At 48.0% G+C, this 13475-nt stretch overlaps 1 long non-coding RNA gene across 1 annotated transcript; it reads right to left on the bottom strand.

Moving 5' to 3' along the window:
• Window positions 1–353: 353 nt before the first annotated feature.
• On the bottom strand, window positions 354–1460 carry LOC140399857 (uncharacterized). The gene is made up of 3 exons (XR_011937904.1): window positions 1299–1460; window positions 975–1060; window positions 354–365 (listed from the first exon to the last, which is right to left on the bottom strand). It is a non-coding gene; the product is annotated as an uncharacterized lncRNA (long non-coding RNA).
• Between the last annotated feature and the right edge of the window lie 12015 nt (window positions 1461–13475).

Here is a 13475-nt window from a genome sequence, read left to right on the forward strand (position 1 = left end):
ATCCGCAGACTGCTGCACGTCCCGGTGCCGACTCTCCCGCGCAGTGTGACAATCCGCAGACTGCTGCACGTTCCGGTGCCGACTCCCGCGCAGTGTGACAATCCGCAGACTGCTGCACGTTCCGGTGCCGACTCTCCCGCGCAGTGTGACAATCCGCAGACTGCTGCACGTTCCGGCACCGACTCTCCCGCGCAGTGTGACAATCCGCAGACTGCTGCACGTTCCGGTGCCGACTCTCCCGCGCAGTGTGACAATCCGCAGACTGCTGCACGTTCCGGTGCCGACTCTCCCGCGCAGTGTGACAATCCGCAGACTGCTGCACGTTCCGGTGCCGACTCTCCTGCGCAGTGTGACAACAGGTTAGCCTGGAGACACAGAAATAATTATTTCAAAAATTGTTTCAGCAGAGTCAAACATCCCCAATCGCAAATCAGTCAGAACGTACTGACCTCCCTGAACAGGTGCCGGAATGTGCCAACTAGGGTCTTTCACAGTAACGTCACTGAAGCCTACTTGTGACAATAAGCATTTATTATTATGCCTCTGGTGGAGCGATGGAAATTGGGCCGGGTAGTGGGGGTTAGGTGGCCGTGATTAGCTTCCCACAGATTGGGGAGGAACATGCAAAACAGAATACAGCACCCAAAACGCACGCGCACACGTATTAGAATCTCAAAAACACACACACGGAGGCCATTCAGCCCGATGGTGCTGGCCCTCGGAAAGAAGAGTAATTTACTTCCCTAGATTTCTGCCCTGCCACAAACCGAATCCTGCACATTTTTCTCAAGTAGAAACGTGTTTATGGTCTTGGAAAGCAGCTTCAGAATTCAACTCCACCCCCCACCCAGCAACATGTTCCAACCATCACCCTGTGCAAAGGTGACATTTACTCCCTGCAACTCTTAAATCAGATACTGACGCAGCCAAGAGGGGCCCCGTTCAGTCTTCCCCAACATCCAGGGTGCACCTACCTTGGCATGTTTCAACTCCAGCTCCGTCATCTCGACCATGTTCTTGCGAAAGGCCGAGACTCTCCGAACTTTAAAGTCCGTCAGCTCTACGTGACAGAAAGGAGAGAGGAGAAAAAAAAAATAGCAAGAGTTGCCCGGGGTAAATGTTTGCCAGCACCCCGAGTAAACCCATCGGAAAAAACTGCACCCGTATTCTCGACCCGCTCCCGAGTGACGGTGAAGTCAAATACGAGACACACTGACTTTTTATTTTAAAAACGGTAGAATGAAACCGTACGGATCCTGAACTTCAGGCTCCGGCAGGTCGGGGCCCTTCCCGATTACCTTGCTTGGCGGATTCAGAAAGCTTCTCGAATTTCTGACAGGACAGCAGCTGATTGGCCTCCGCGTGCTTCACGTCCTTGTTCTTCATGCGGGCTCGATCCAGAGCCTTGTTGGCGTTTTCGTAATCAGACAGAGATCGAGCTCTCCGATACAGCAGGTCCTGAGCAAAAATTTTTTGGGAAAAAAAAAAACCACACTTGCGTGGCATCTCGAGCGTCGCCGCAATTTAAAAAAAAAGGGTGCGACAACGTTTTTTGTCTCTCACTCATCAGGTATCTACTGCTCCTGTCCTAGATGGTAGTGGTTGCGGGTTTGGAAGGTGCTGCCTAAGTAACCTTGCTGAGTTACTGCAGTTAATCGTGTAGATGGTACACATGGCTGCCACTGTGTGTCGGTGGTGGAGGGTTTGAATGTTTGTGGAAGGGGGAGCAATCAAGCGAGGCTGCTTTGTCCTGGATGGTGTTGTGCTTCAAAGTGTTGGAGCTGCACTCATCCAGGCAAGTGGAGAGTATACCCTCACACTCCTGACTCGTGCCTTGTAGATGGTGGACAGGCTTGGGCGGGGTGGGGGACAGGAGGTGAGTTACTCACCACCGGATTCCCAGCCTCTGACCTGCCCTGGTAGCCACAATATTAATGTGGCTGGGTCCAGTTCAGTGTCTGATCAATGGTAACCTAGTTTAAACTAATTCAGCAGGGGATTGGGAACCTGAATTGTAGCTCCAGTATACAGGAGGTTGAGAGTAGTGAGATCATGAGTAAGGTTTCATAATTGCAGGAGTGTACCGGCAGGCAGGAAGGTGATTTAAAGTGTGTCTTCAATGCCAGGAGCATCCGGAATAAGGTGGGTGAACTTGCGGCATGGGTTGGTACCTGGGACTTCGATGTGGCCATTTCAGAGACATGGATAGAGCAGGGACAGGAATGGTTGTTGCAGGTGCCGGGATCTAGATATTTCAGTAAGCGCAGGGAAGGTGGTAAAAGAGGGGGAGGGGTGGTATTGTTAGTCAAGGACAGTATTACGGTGGCAGAAAGGACGTTTGATGAGGACTCGTCTACTGAGGTAGTATGGGCTGAGGTTAGAAACAGGAAAGGAGAGGTCACCCTGTTAGGGGTTTTCTATAGGCCTCCGAAAAGTTCCAGAGATGTAGAGGAAAGGATTGCAAAGATGATTCTGGATAGGAGCGAAAGCAACAGGGTAGTTGTTGTGGGGGACTTTAACTTTCCAAATATTGACTGGAAACGCTATAGTTCGAGTACTTCAGATAGGTCCGTTTTTGTCCAATGTGTGCAGGAGGGTTTCCTGACACAGTATGTAGATAGGCCAACGAGAGGCGAGGCCGTATTGGATTTGGTACTGGGTAATTGAACCAGGACAGGTGTTAGATTTGGAGGTAGGTGAGCACTTTGGAGATAGTGACCACAATTCGATTACGTTTACTTTAGTGATGGAAAGGGATAGGTATATACCGCAGGGCAAGTGTTATATCTGGGGGAAAGGCAATTATGATGCGATGAGGCAAGACTTAGGATGCATCGGATGGAGAGGAAAAGTGCAGAGGATGGGCACAATGGAAATGTGGAGCTTGTTCAAGGAACAGCTACTGCGTGTCCTTGATAAGTATGTACCTGTCAGGCAGGGAGGAAGTGGTCGAGCGAGGGAACCGTGGTTTACAAAAGCAGTCAAAACACTTGTCAAGAGGAAGGAGGAGGCTTATGTAAAGATAAGACCTTAGGTCGCTCGAGAGTTACAAGTTAGCTAGGAAGGACCTAAAGAGAGAGAGCTAAGAAGAGCCAGGAGGGGACATGAGAAGTCTTTGGCAGGTAGGATCCAGGCTACGCGGGATTGCGGAATACTGTGACTATGGTGAGACCTTGTCAGAAATGTTACGCGACCGTTTGGTTTGCGGTATTAACAATGCGGCCACCCAGAGAAAGTTGTTAGCGGAGCCAACATTGACTTTTCAACAGGCAATACAAATAGTCTTGTCCCGAGAGAGCGCAGAGCGAGGAGTACAGGAGCTACAGGGAATGGAAGTGCATGCCTTGGGGCGCAACCCTTTCCGCCCAAAAACGTCCCCCCGCACTCCTGCGGTACCTTGGGCGAGGCAACTACCAGACCGACGCCAGTGGCCATCGGACATTCCTCCCCGAAGGGAGCCTTCTCCAGAGCCAATGGATGAGGAGCCATGTCCGTGTCAGACTTGTAGGCACCGACCCCGTCGCGGACGCCAGAGGCGCCGTCGTTCCGACCGAAACTGGGACCAGCCCAGGGGCCGTAACTGGGACCAGCCCAGAGGCCGTACCTTCCATGTGGATGAACCTGCGGCGACCACTCCTGTGGCAGCTCCCCGTGTGGCCCCCATTAAGGTGACAGTACGGGTCAATGGCCACCCGCTGGAGATGGAGTTGGATACTGGCGCAGCGGTCTCCGTGATCGCCCAGAGGACATTCGACCGCATCAAGCAGGGTATACAGACCCTTACACTAACTGACTCACAGGCCAGGTTGGCCACCTACACGGGGGAACCACTGGACATTGCAGGAACTACAATGACCCCTGTTGTCTATGGACGCCAGGAGGGGAGTTTCCCACTTATCGTAGTGCGTGGCCATGGGCCCAGCCTGTTGGGTCGGGACTGGTTGCGCCATTTGCGGTTGCAATGGCAGCACACCCTCCAAACAGTTTCTGGAGGGTTGACTGAGGTGCTAGGACGATACCCAGAGGTATTCCAGCCTGGTTTGGGGAAAATAAAAGGGGCCGTAGCCTGTATCCAAGTTGAACCAGGAGCCACGCTGCGCTATTTCCGGGCGCGCCCAGTGCCTTATGCTTTGCTCGAGAAGGTAGAAGGGGAGCTCACTCGTTTGGAGAGTTTGGGTATTATCAGGCCCGTCCGTTTTGCTGACTGGGCAACACCAATTGTACCAGTAATGAAGCCAGATGCCACAGTTCGCTTGTGTGGCGACCATAAACTTACAGTGAATACAGTTTCCCGACTCGACCGATACCCAATGCCTCGCATAGAGGATCTCTACGCGAAACTTGCAGGCGGACTCTCATTCACAAAATTAGATATGAGTCACGCCTACCTGCAGTTGGAGCTGGACCCTGCCTCCCGACCATATGTAACAATTAACACACACCGGGGCCTGTATGAATATACACGGTTGCCCTTTGGAGTATCCTCTGCCTGCGCAATTTTTCAACGTGTTATGGAGGGCATTTTGAGAGGTTTACCCGTGTGGCTGTCTACCTAGATGACGTGTTGATTACAGGGACGTCGGAGCAAGAGCATTTGGAAAATCTGGAGGCTGTCCTTAGACGCCTTTCGGAGGCTGGAGTCCGTTTACGTCACACAAAGTGCGTATTTCAGGCAAAAGTAGTAGTCTACCTAGGTTATCGGGTGGACCGCGAGGGTCTGCACCCCGTCGCAGAGAAGGTGCGTGCAATTCAACATGCCCCCACCCCGACTGACACTTCGCATCTTCGTTCTTTTCTCGGTCTCGTAAACTATTACGGGAAGTTCCTCCCCAATCTGGCAACTACGCTGGCCCCCTTGCACCTGCTGCTAAAGAAAAATCACACCTGGGTTTGGGGTCAGCCGCAAGAAACCGCTTTCCGGCGGGTAAAGCAACAATTGTCGTCGTCTGGGTTACTAACCCACTATGATCCGGGAAAGCCTTTGCTCGTCACATGTGATGCATCCCCGTATGGTATTGGGGCTGTCCTGTCCCACAAGATGGAGAACGGGGCCGAGCGACCGATAGCTTTCGCCTCCCGCACAGTGACTGCAGCGGAGAAAAAGTACGCGCAGATCGAGGAGGAGGGCCTGGCAGTGGTTTTCGCGGTGAAACGCTTCCACCAGTATGTGTACGGCCGTCATTTCACTATCGTGACTGATCATAAGCCCCTGCTGGGACTCTTCAGAGGATAAGCCAATACCGCCCATTGCTTCTGCACGGATCCAGCACCCGCCTTAGTATGGTCTTCCCGGACATTGGCGCAAAAGTACGCCGCACACAAGAACGGCAGGGACCGGGATTGTCTCGGCATCGTCCGATTCGGCAGTTTGCGCCTGGTGACCCAGTATTCGTGTAGAATTTTGCTGGTGGTGCCCAATGGGTTCCTGGTGTAATCTTTCGCCAAACGGGCCCTATATCGTACCAAGTGCAAGCCCAGGGTCGTCTCCAGCGAAAACACGTAGACCACGTCCGGTCCAGAAGATCATCCCCGCAAAAGATTCCCCGCCCCCGGAGCTCAGTTCAACAGCGGCAAAGACCAGAAACAAGGGAAGGTAGTCCTCCAAATCTTCCACTGGTGCCTCACTCGAAGCCTGCGCAGGTCGTTACGGGACCGAATGGGGATAGAGACGCTGACATGACGGAGGCAGCAGACTCTGACTCCGAGATGGAGACACAGGATGAATCAGAGGGGGAATCCTCGGGTCCACAGGCCGTGGATGTACAACCGCGCCGTTCATCACGGAAGCGCCGGTCTCCGTCTCGTTACACGCCGCCTGATCCAGCGCCGCATGCAAATGGCGTCCGGCCTGCGGCCAAACGAGTTCGACACCTTCCTTCGCCAGGGCCTACGGTGGATTCCTTGGACTTTGGAGGGGAGGGATGTTATAACCTGCCTACTGATGATTGGCTGGGGACTAATGACTATCCCACAATCCTATGGGAGAATGAACTTCCCCAATGAGGGGGGCGGAGAAACTCCTACTATAAATAAGCTGGCCAGTCCAGGAACCGGGAGGAAGGAGAAGGTAGCAAGGGAAGTTACTGCTACTGTTATGTATATATTGTTATAGTAAATAAACGTTATTATTTTGTATCCTTAAAACTCGTGCTGGATTCTTCGGGGCCCTTACAAAACATGGGATTCAGGGTGATTTAGCAGTTTGGATCAGAAATTGGCTAGCCGGAAGAAGGTGGTGGTTGATTGGAAGTGTTCAGACTGGAGTCCAGTTACTAGTGGTGTACCACAAGGATCTGTTTTGGGGCCACTGCTGTTTGTCATTTTTATAAATGACCTGGAGGAGGGTGTAGAAGGATGGGTGACGGGCAGCACGGTGGCACAGTGGTTAGCATTGCTGCCTATGGCGCTGAGGACCCGGGTTCGAATCCCGGCCCTGGGTCACTGTCCGTGAGGAGTTTGCACATTCTCCCCGTGTCTGCGTGGGTTTAACCCCCACAACCCAAAAGATGTGCAGGGTAGGTGGATTGGCCACGCTAAATTGCCCCTTAATTGGAAAAAATAATTGGGTACTCTAAATTTAAAAAAAAAAGAAGGATGGGTGAGTAAATTTGCAGATGACGTTAAAGTCGGTGGTGTTGTGGACAGTGAGGAAGGATGTTACAAGTTACAGAGGGACATAGATAAGCTGCAGCGCTGGGCTGAGAGGTGGCAAATGGAGTTTAATGCAGAAAAGTGTCAGGTGATTCATTTTGGAAGGAATAACAGGAAAACAGAGTACTGGGCTAATGGTAAGATTCTTGGCAGTGTGGATGAGCAGAGAGATCTCGGTGTCCATGTACATAGATCCCTGAAAGTTGCCACCCAGGTTGAGAGGGTTGTTAAGAAGGCGTACGGTGTGTTAGCTTTTATTGGTAGAGGGATTGAGATTCGGAGCCATGAGGTCATGTTGCAGCTGTACAAAACTCTGGTGCGGCCACATTTGGAGTATTGCGTGCAATTCTGGTTGCCGCATTATAGGAAGGATGTGGAAGCATTGGAACGGGTGCAGAGGAGATTTACCAGAATGTTGCCTGGTATGGAGGGAAGATCTTATGAGGAAAGGCTGAGGGACTTGAGGCTGTTTTTGTGAGAAGAAGGTTAAGAGGTGACTTAATTGAGGCATACAAGATGATCAGAGGATTAGATAGGGTGGACAGTGAGAGCCTTTTTCCTCGGATGGTGATGTCTAGCATGAAGGGACATAGCTTTAAATTGAGGGGAGATAGATATAGGACAGATGTCAGAGGTAGGTTCTTTACTCAGAGTAGTGGAATGCCCTGCCTGCAACAATAGTGGCCTCGCCAACACTAAGGGTATTCAAATGGTCATTGGATAGACATATGGACGATAAGGGAATAGTGTAGATGGGCTTTAGAGTGGTTTCACAGGTCGGCGCAACATCGAAGGCCGAAGGGCCTGTACTGCGCTGTAATGTTCTATGTTCTAACCCCCAGGGTGTTGATTGTGGGGGATTCAGCGATGGTGATGCCATTCAATGTCATTGGGCGATGGTTAAGATTCTCTCTTGTAGGAGATGGTCATTGCCTGGCACTTGTGTGGGGTGAATGTAACTTGCCCCTTGTCAGCCCCGAGCCTGGATATTGTCCGGGTCTTGCTGCATTTGGACAGGAACTGCTTCATTATCTGAGGAGTCGCGAATGGTGCTGAACATTGTGCAGTCATCCGCAAACATCCCCACTTCTGACCTTATGATGGAAGGGAGGTCATTGGTGGAGCAGCTGAAGCTGGTTTGGACAAGGGCACAAGATGAATTTCAATGATGGTCTGATGCCAGATCCGTATGTCACAATGGGCGAAGTACAGGCAGAGCGAGTCCCACATTCTCCCCACTCCTCGTGGGAGCGAGTCCCACATTCTCCCCACTCCCCGTGAGAGCGAGTCCCACATTCTCCCCACTCCCCGTGGGAGCGAGTCCCACATTCGGCCCCACTCCCCGTGGGAGCGAGTCCCACATTCTCCCCACTCCCCGTGGTAGCGAGTCCCACATTCTCCCCCACTCCCCATGTGAGCGAGTCCCACATTCTCCCCACTCCCCGTGGGAGCGAGTCCCACATTCTCCCCACTCCCCGTGAGAGCGAGTCCCACATTCTCCCCACTCCCCGTGGGAGCGAGTCCCACATTCTCCCCACTCCCCGTGGGAGCGAGTCCCACATTCTCCCCACTCCCCGTGGGAGCGAGTCCCACATTCTCCCCACTCCCGTGGGAGCGAATCCCACATTCTCCCCACTCCCCGTGGGAGCGTGTCCCACATTCTCCCGACTCCCCGTGGGAGCGTGTCCCACATTCACCCGACTCCCCGTGGGAGCGAGTCCCACATTCTCCCCACTCCCCCTGGGAGCGAATCCCACATTCTCCCCACTCCCGTGGGAGCGAATCCCACATTCTCCCCACTCCCCGTGGGAGCGAGTCCCACATTCTCCCCACTCCCCGTGGGAGCAAATCCCACATTCTCCCCACTCTCCGTGGGAGCAAATCCCACATTGTCCACGTAGTGATCTCTATGTGCATGTACACAAGGGGTTAATGTGTAATCAGTAGCACCACATGATCACTGGAGGGCCGGACCAACAGGGGTATAAAAGGCAACCACATTGGGTCTTTCTCTCTCTTGGGGGTGCACTGTGACCAGGGCAATAGCAGACTAGTTCAGGTGGCTAGTGGAGTTACGTATAGTTACCGTAGTTAGATCTTGTTAACCTTATCACTAGTATCAAAGTTAAAGTAAAGAACTCATGCAATGATTGTTATAGTTACTCAATAAACCTTTTGTTACTACTGGACGAGTTTGAGTCTTCATCCAGGTTCAGAAGACCTCATCACTAACCAAGGTCTGAGTAGCACATGTTACCTACCACACAGGTAACAAAGCATGGTACCAGGCATGTTGGCTTGAACAGAACTCGTTAGATTAGGTTAGACAAAAAGAGAAGAAAATTCAGACGGGATATTCGACTGTGGAAGACTTTGCGGAAAATGGATCCTCGACGACTAACTATGGGATTCGTTGGACCTCTGGGGCAGCTGGAAACAGATAAGATTTGAACAGATATTCCAAATATTTATCGCAGCTAATGATTTAAGCACAGTGTCTGACGCAACAAAAATAGCACTACTACTCTCAATTGGAGGGCATGGAACTCGAGAAATCTAGAATTGCTTTAATTACTTAGAATGTGAAGACAACACCAAATTAGAAGTAATACGCAACAAATTTGATGAACACTAAGAGTCAGTCTGGTGAGATGCTGGAAAGATTTAATTCTTGTCATAAATGCCAGAGAAACGGAGGGCCCATCACTGATTTTATTACAAATCTCAAGTTAATACCACAAGGCTGTGATTATGCTGATTTCAGAGACACTATGATAATGGATCAATTAATTTATGGACTATCTGACAAAAATTTGAAGGAAGAACTTTCACAAGATAGGTATCTAACTCTTGAAACTGCTATACAAAAATGCCTGGCTTATGAACAAAAACAAAATCAATCCTGTGAGTCTTTACAAACACAGAATCGGTATCTAGAAAACAAAAATCGGTAAAAATGGCGTGAATACTCACCATGAGGTAGAGGCAGGATCTCACTCGATGCAACAGCACTTTTTGATAGGCAGCCATCTTGAGCGAGAGCGTTCCTGCCAGTACGCACATGCGCACTTCTCAAAAAGAAAAAAAACGGCAAAATACACTTGCGTGCATGCACAGATGCGAGAAGCCGCGCATGCGCAGATGCGAAAAGAGCGCACAGTAAAGGAAAATCGGATTGCGCAATCGATTCCTATGCTTTGCGTCACGAGCGTCATGATGTCAGAAGACCCGGACCACACCCACTTAAAAGGGAAATGCCTGAAAATTACAAATAAGAACATTAAAGCTGCAAAACCCAATTTTCTTACCTCAAAAGACAGGAGAAAGCCTGAGCATCTACCAGCTGTTGAAAATAACCTCCGCAGCAGCCTGGCACAAGCAGTTTGCACCACCCAAAACAGAGAGCACAGTGATTTGTTCATTGAAGAATACTGTTATGGGCGAGGCTTTTTCAGAACCCCAAATGTATCATGGAGTTCAACCAACCTCTCCCTTTAATGGGTTTGTTGCTTTTCCTAGCACACGGCTTTTTCCCTAGGTGTGATATTACAATTATGGACATGTGGGTTTTTAAACACAAAACACTGTTTATTCCATGAACTCAACTTAACATCTAAAATAAACATTGGATCTCTTAACACCCCTTACTTCAAAGATAACTCAGAAAATATTGCAACAGTAAATAATTCCTTAAAATATTCCGTCAAACTTCCAAGAGACTTAACACCTTTAAACAACATCACATCGGCTTTACAATTATGAGTTTAAATCACCCAAATGATCCAGAGATGGTCTTTATGGCAGAGGTCACAGCAACTCCAGCTCACTGCAAAACAAGCTGCTTTTCAAGCTGCTTTTTAAACTGAAACTAAAAACCTGCAAAATGGCTGACCTAAAGCCCAGCCCCTCCCACTCTCTGACATCACTGTTTTCTTAAAGGTACATTGCTTAAACATCCAGTTCTTAAAGGTACCTTCACATGACACCTCCCCCCAAGAAAAAAAAATATACCATCAACTTCAAGATGGTTTCATTTTTCACCATCCACTAAGAAATGTACACAGTAAATATACCTTTTCGTTTAAAAAAACAAAAACAACACATGCAAACAGGTATAATAATATAGTCCATTTTTCTTTGTTCTTCTTCCTCCAACCGATGACCTTCTCGATTGACAGTCTCTTTGAACAAAGTCTCTGCACGATCCATCCATTCCTCTACTCCTCGGCATTTCTCTTTAGAATCAGGTATTTTAGTTCAATCTGACCACTGAGTCCCTTGCTATTCTCCAATGCAGGAGCATTGGTGATCACAGCTTTCAGGCAGACAAATGCCTGTTGAAAGTCCGCTGTCCATTGACATTTTTTAAGTTACTTTAGCAAGTCCATCAGTGGAGTAATCACGCCACAAAACTTTTGCACAAATGCTCGATCAAATCCACTCATGCTAAGAAAACACATGATTTCCCTTCATCTTGAGGGTATCGGAAACTCCTCAAGGAAAGTGATTTGAGCTTCTCCAAATTCACTTTCAGCTAGGTTCAGCACCAAACCCGCCTCCTGAAGTTGATCGAAGAACTCCATACGATGGTTTAAATGTTCTTTCCATGTCTGGAAGTTGGAAATAAAAGCAGATTGTCCCACTTTCTCCATGCAATCCTTCAATGGTGGGACAGGATAAGAGTCCGTTCTTGTAACTGCATTCACCTTTTTATAGTCCACACACAACCATTGGGTACCGTCTGGTTTAGGTACCATCACTATGGGGGAGCTCCATTGGCCACAACCCACTTCAATTATGCCATTTGTAAGCATACTCTCAATCTCTTTGTTAACCTGTGCCAATTTTAAAGGATTAAGTCTAAATGTATGTTGGTTGATAGGAACAGCATTTCCCACATGTACATCATGTATAGCCATTTTAGTACTTCCCAATTTATCTCTACAAACTTGCCCATGTGATATCAATAACTCTTTCAGGTCAGTTCGTTTTTCCTCTGGAAGGTAACTTAACAATTCATCCCAATTTTTAAGAACATCCTCATTTTCCAATTTAATTTGAGGAATGTCAAATTCACAGTCATCTGGAATTGGTTCGTCACTCTGAGTTAGAATCATTAAAACCTCCTTTTTCTCTCCTTCCCTTTCAAAGTACCTTTTAAGCATATTCGCATGACCCACTCAGTGAGTCTTCCTTCTATCATGTGTGGTGTTTTTAACCACACAATTCACCTCACTTAATTTCCTTTCAATCTGATACGGTCCACAAAACCTAGCTTTTAAACGCTCACCCACCACTGGTAACACTAAAACTTTATCCCCACTGGCAAAACTACGAACTTTGGATTTCTTGTCCGCTACCCTTTTCATCACATTTTGTGCAACTTTCAAATGTTGTCTAGCCAATTCACCTGCTCTATTTAATCGTTCCCTAAAATTTGACACGTAATCCGTGCAATTTCCGATTTCTCACCCACCAATTTTTCCTTAATCAGTTTAAGTGGTCCTCTTACCTCATGACCAAAAATTAGTTCAAAAGGACTAAATTTGGTAGACTCATTAGGTGCATCCCTAATTGCACACAATACGAATGGAATTCCTTTATCCCAATTCTCTGGATAATCTTGACAATACGCCCTCAACATTGTCTTGCATGTCTGATGCCACCTTTCTAACGTTCCCTGCGATTCTGGATGGTACGCAGTTGATTTAAATTGTTTTATTCCTAAGCTATCCATAACTTCTTTGAATAACTTTTGAAGTAAAATTCGTTCCTTGATCCGATTGAATTTCTGTGGGTAGTCCATATCTAGTAAAGAATTTAACTAACTCCTCCACAATCCTTTTAGCTGTAATATTGCATACTAGAATGGCCTCTGGAAACCTAGTAGACACATCCATTACAGTCAAAAGATATTGATTCCCACTTTTTATTTTAGGAAGCGGTCCTACACAATCGATTAGAACCCTTGTAAAAGGTTCCTCAAATGCTGGAATGGGTATTAAGGGCGCTGGTTTTATCACTGCTTGAGGTTTCCCTATCACTTGACATGTGTGACATGATTGACAAACTTTAACTACATCTTTATGTAGTCCAGGCCAATAAAAATGTTTCTGGATTTTAGCTTGAGTTTTCCTTATTCCCAAATGACTTCCCACTGGTACCTCATGTGCAACTCACAACACCTCCTTTCAATACCCTACCGGCAATACTACTTGATGAACCTCTGCCCACTTTTCATCCGCCTGCATATGTACAGGTCTCCATTTTCCCATCAAGACATTGTTTTTATGGTAATAACACTCTGGTATACTCTCAAATTCCTCTTCTGTATGTGCTTTCTGATATATCCGTTTTATTTCTGCATCTTTCTGTTGTAACTCCGCCAATTTTCCTGAACTAAAAATATCCGCCTCATCCTCCACATGTTCTTGTTCTTTTTCAACCATCTGGTCAAAAATTGTTTCTGATAATTGCACTTCAACTTCATCTTCACTCTTTGATTTCTCCTCTTGTCTTAACCTGTGACTTTGCGACCTAGTTACTACACAATCCGGAAAAATCCCAGGATATTCGTCCTTCCAACACTTCAGTTGTCTGATTTTCCACTGGCTTATCAACCACAGTAGGCATCACTCCCACCTGCGATCCAGCTATATCATTACCCAAGATAAACTGTATTCCTGGACAAGATAATTTATCTATTACTCCTACTACCACTTCACCACTCTTCACTGGACTTATATAATGGAACACTACTCCGCTCACCCTGAATTCCACACATCACCACCTTTTCTGGCAACATTTTTCCCAAACTACATAAT

This window comes from Scyliorhinus torazame, chromosome 24 (genome assembly GCF_047496885.1).
Source record: "Scyliorhinus torazame isolate Kashiwa2021f chromosome 24, sScyTor2.1, whole genome shotgun sequence".
NCBI lineage: Eukaryota > Metazoa > Chordata > Chondrichthyes > Carcharhiniformes > Scyliorhinidae > Scyliorhinus > Scyliorhinus torazame.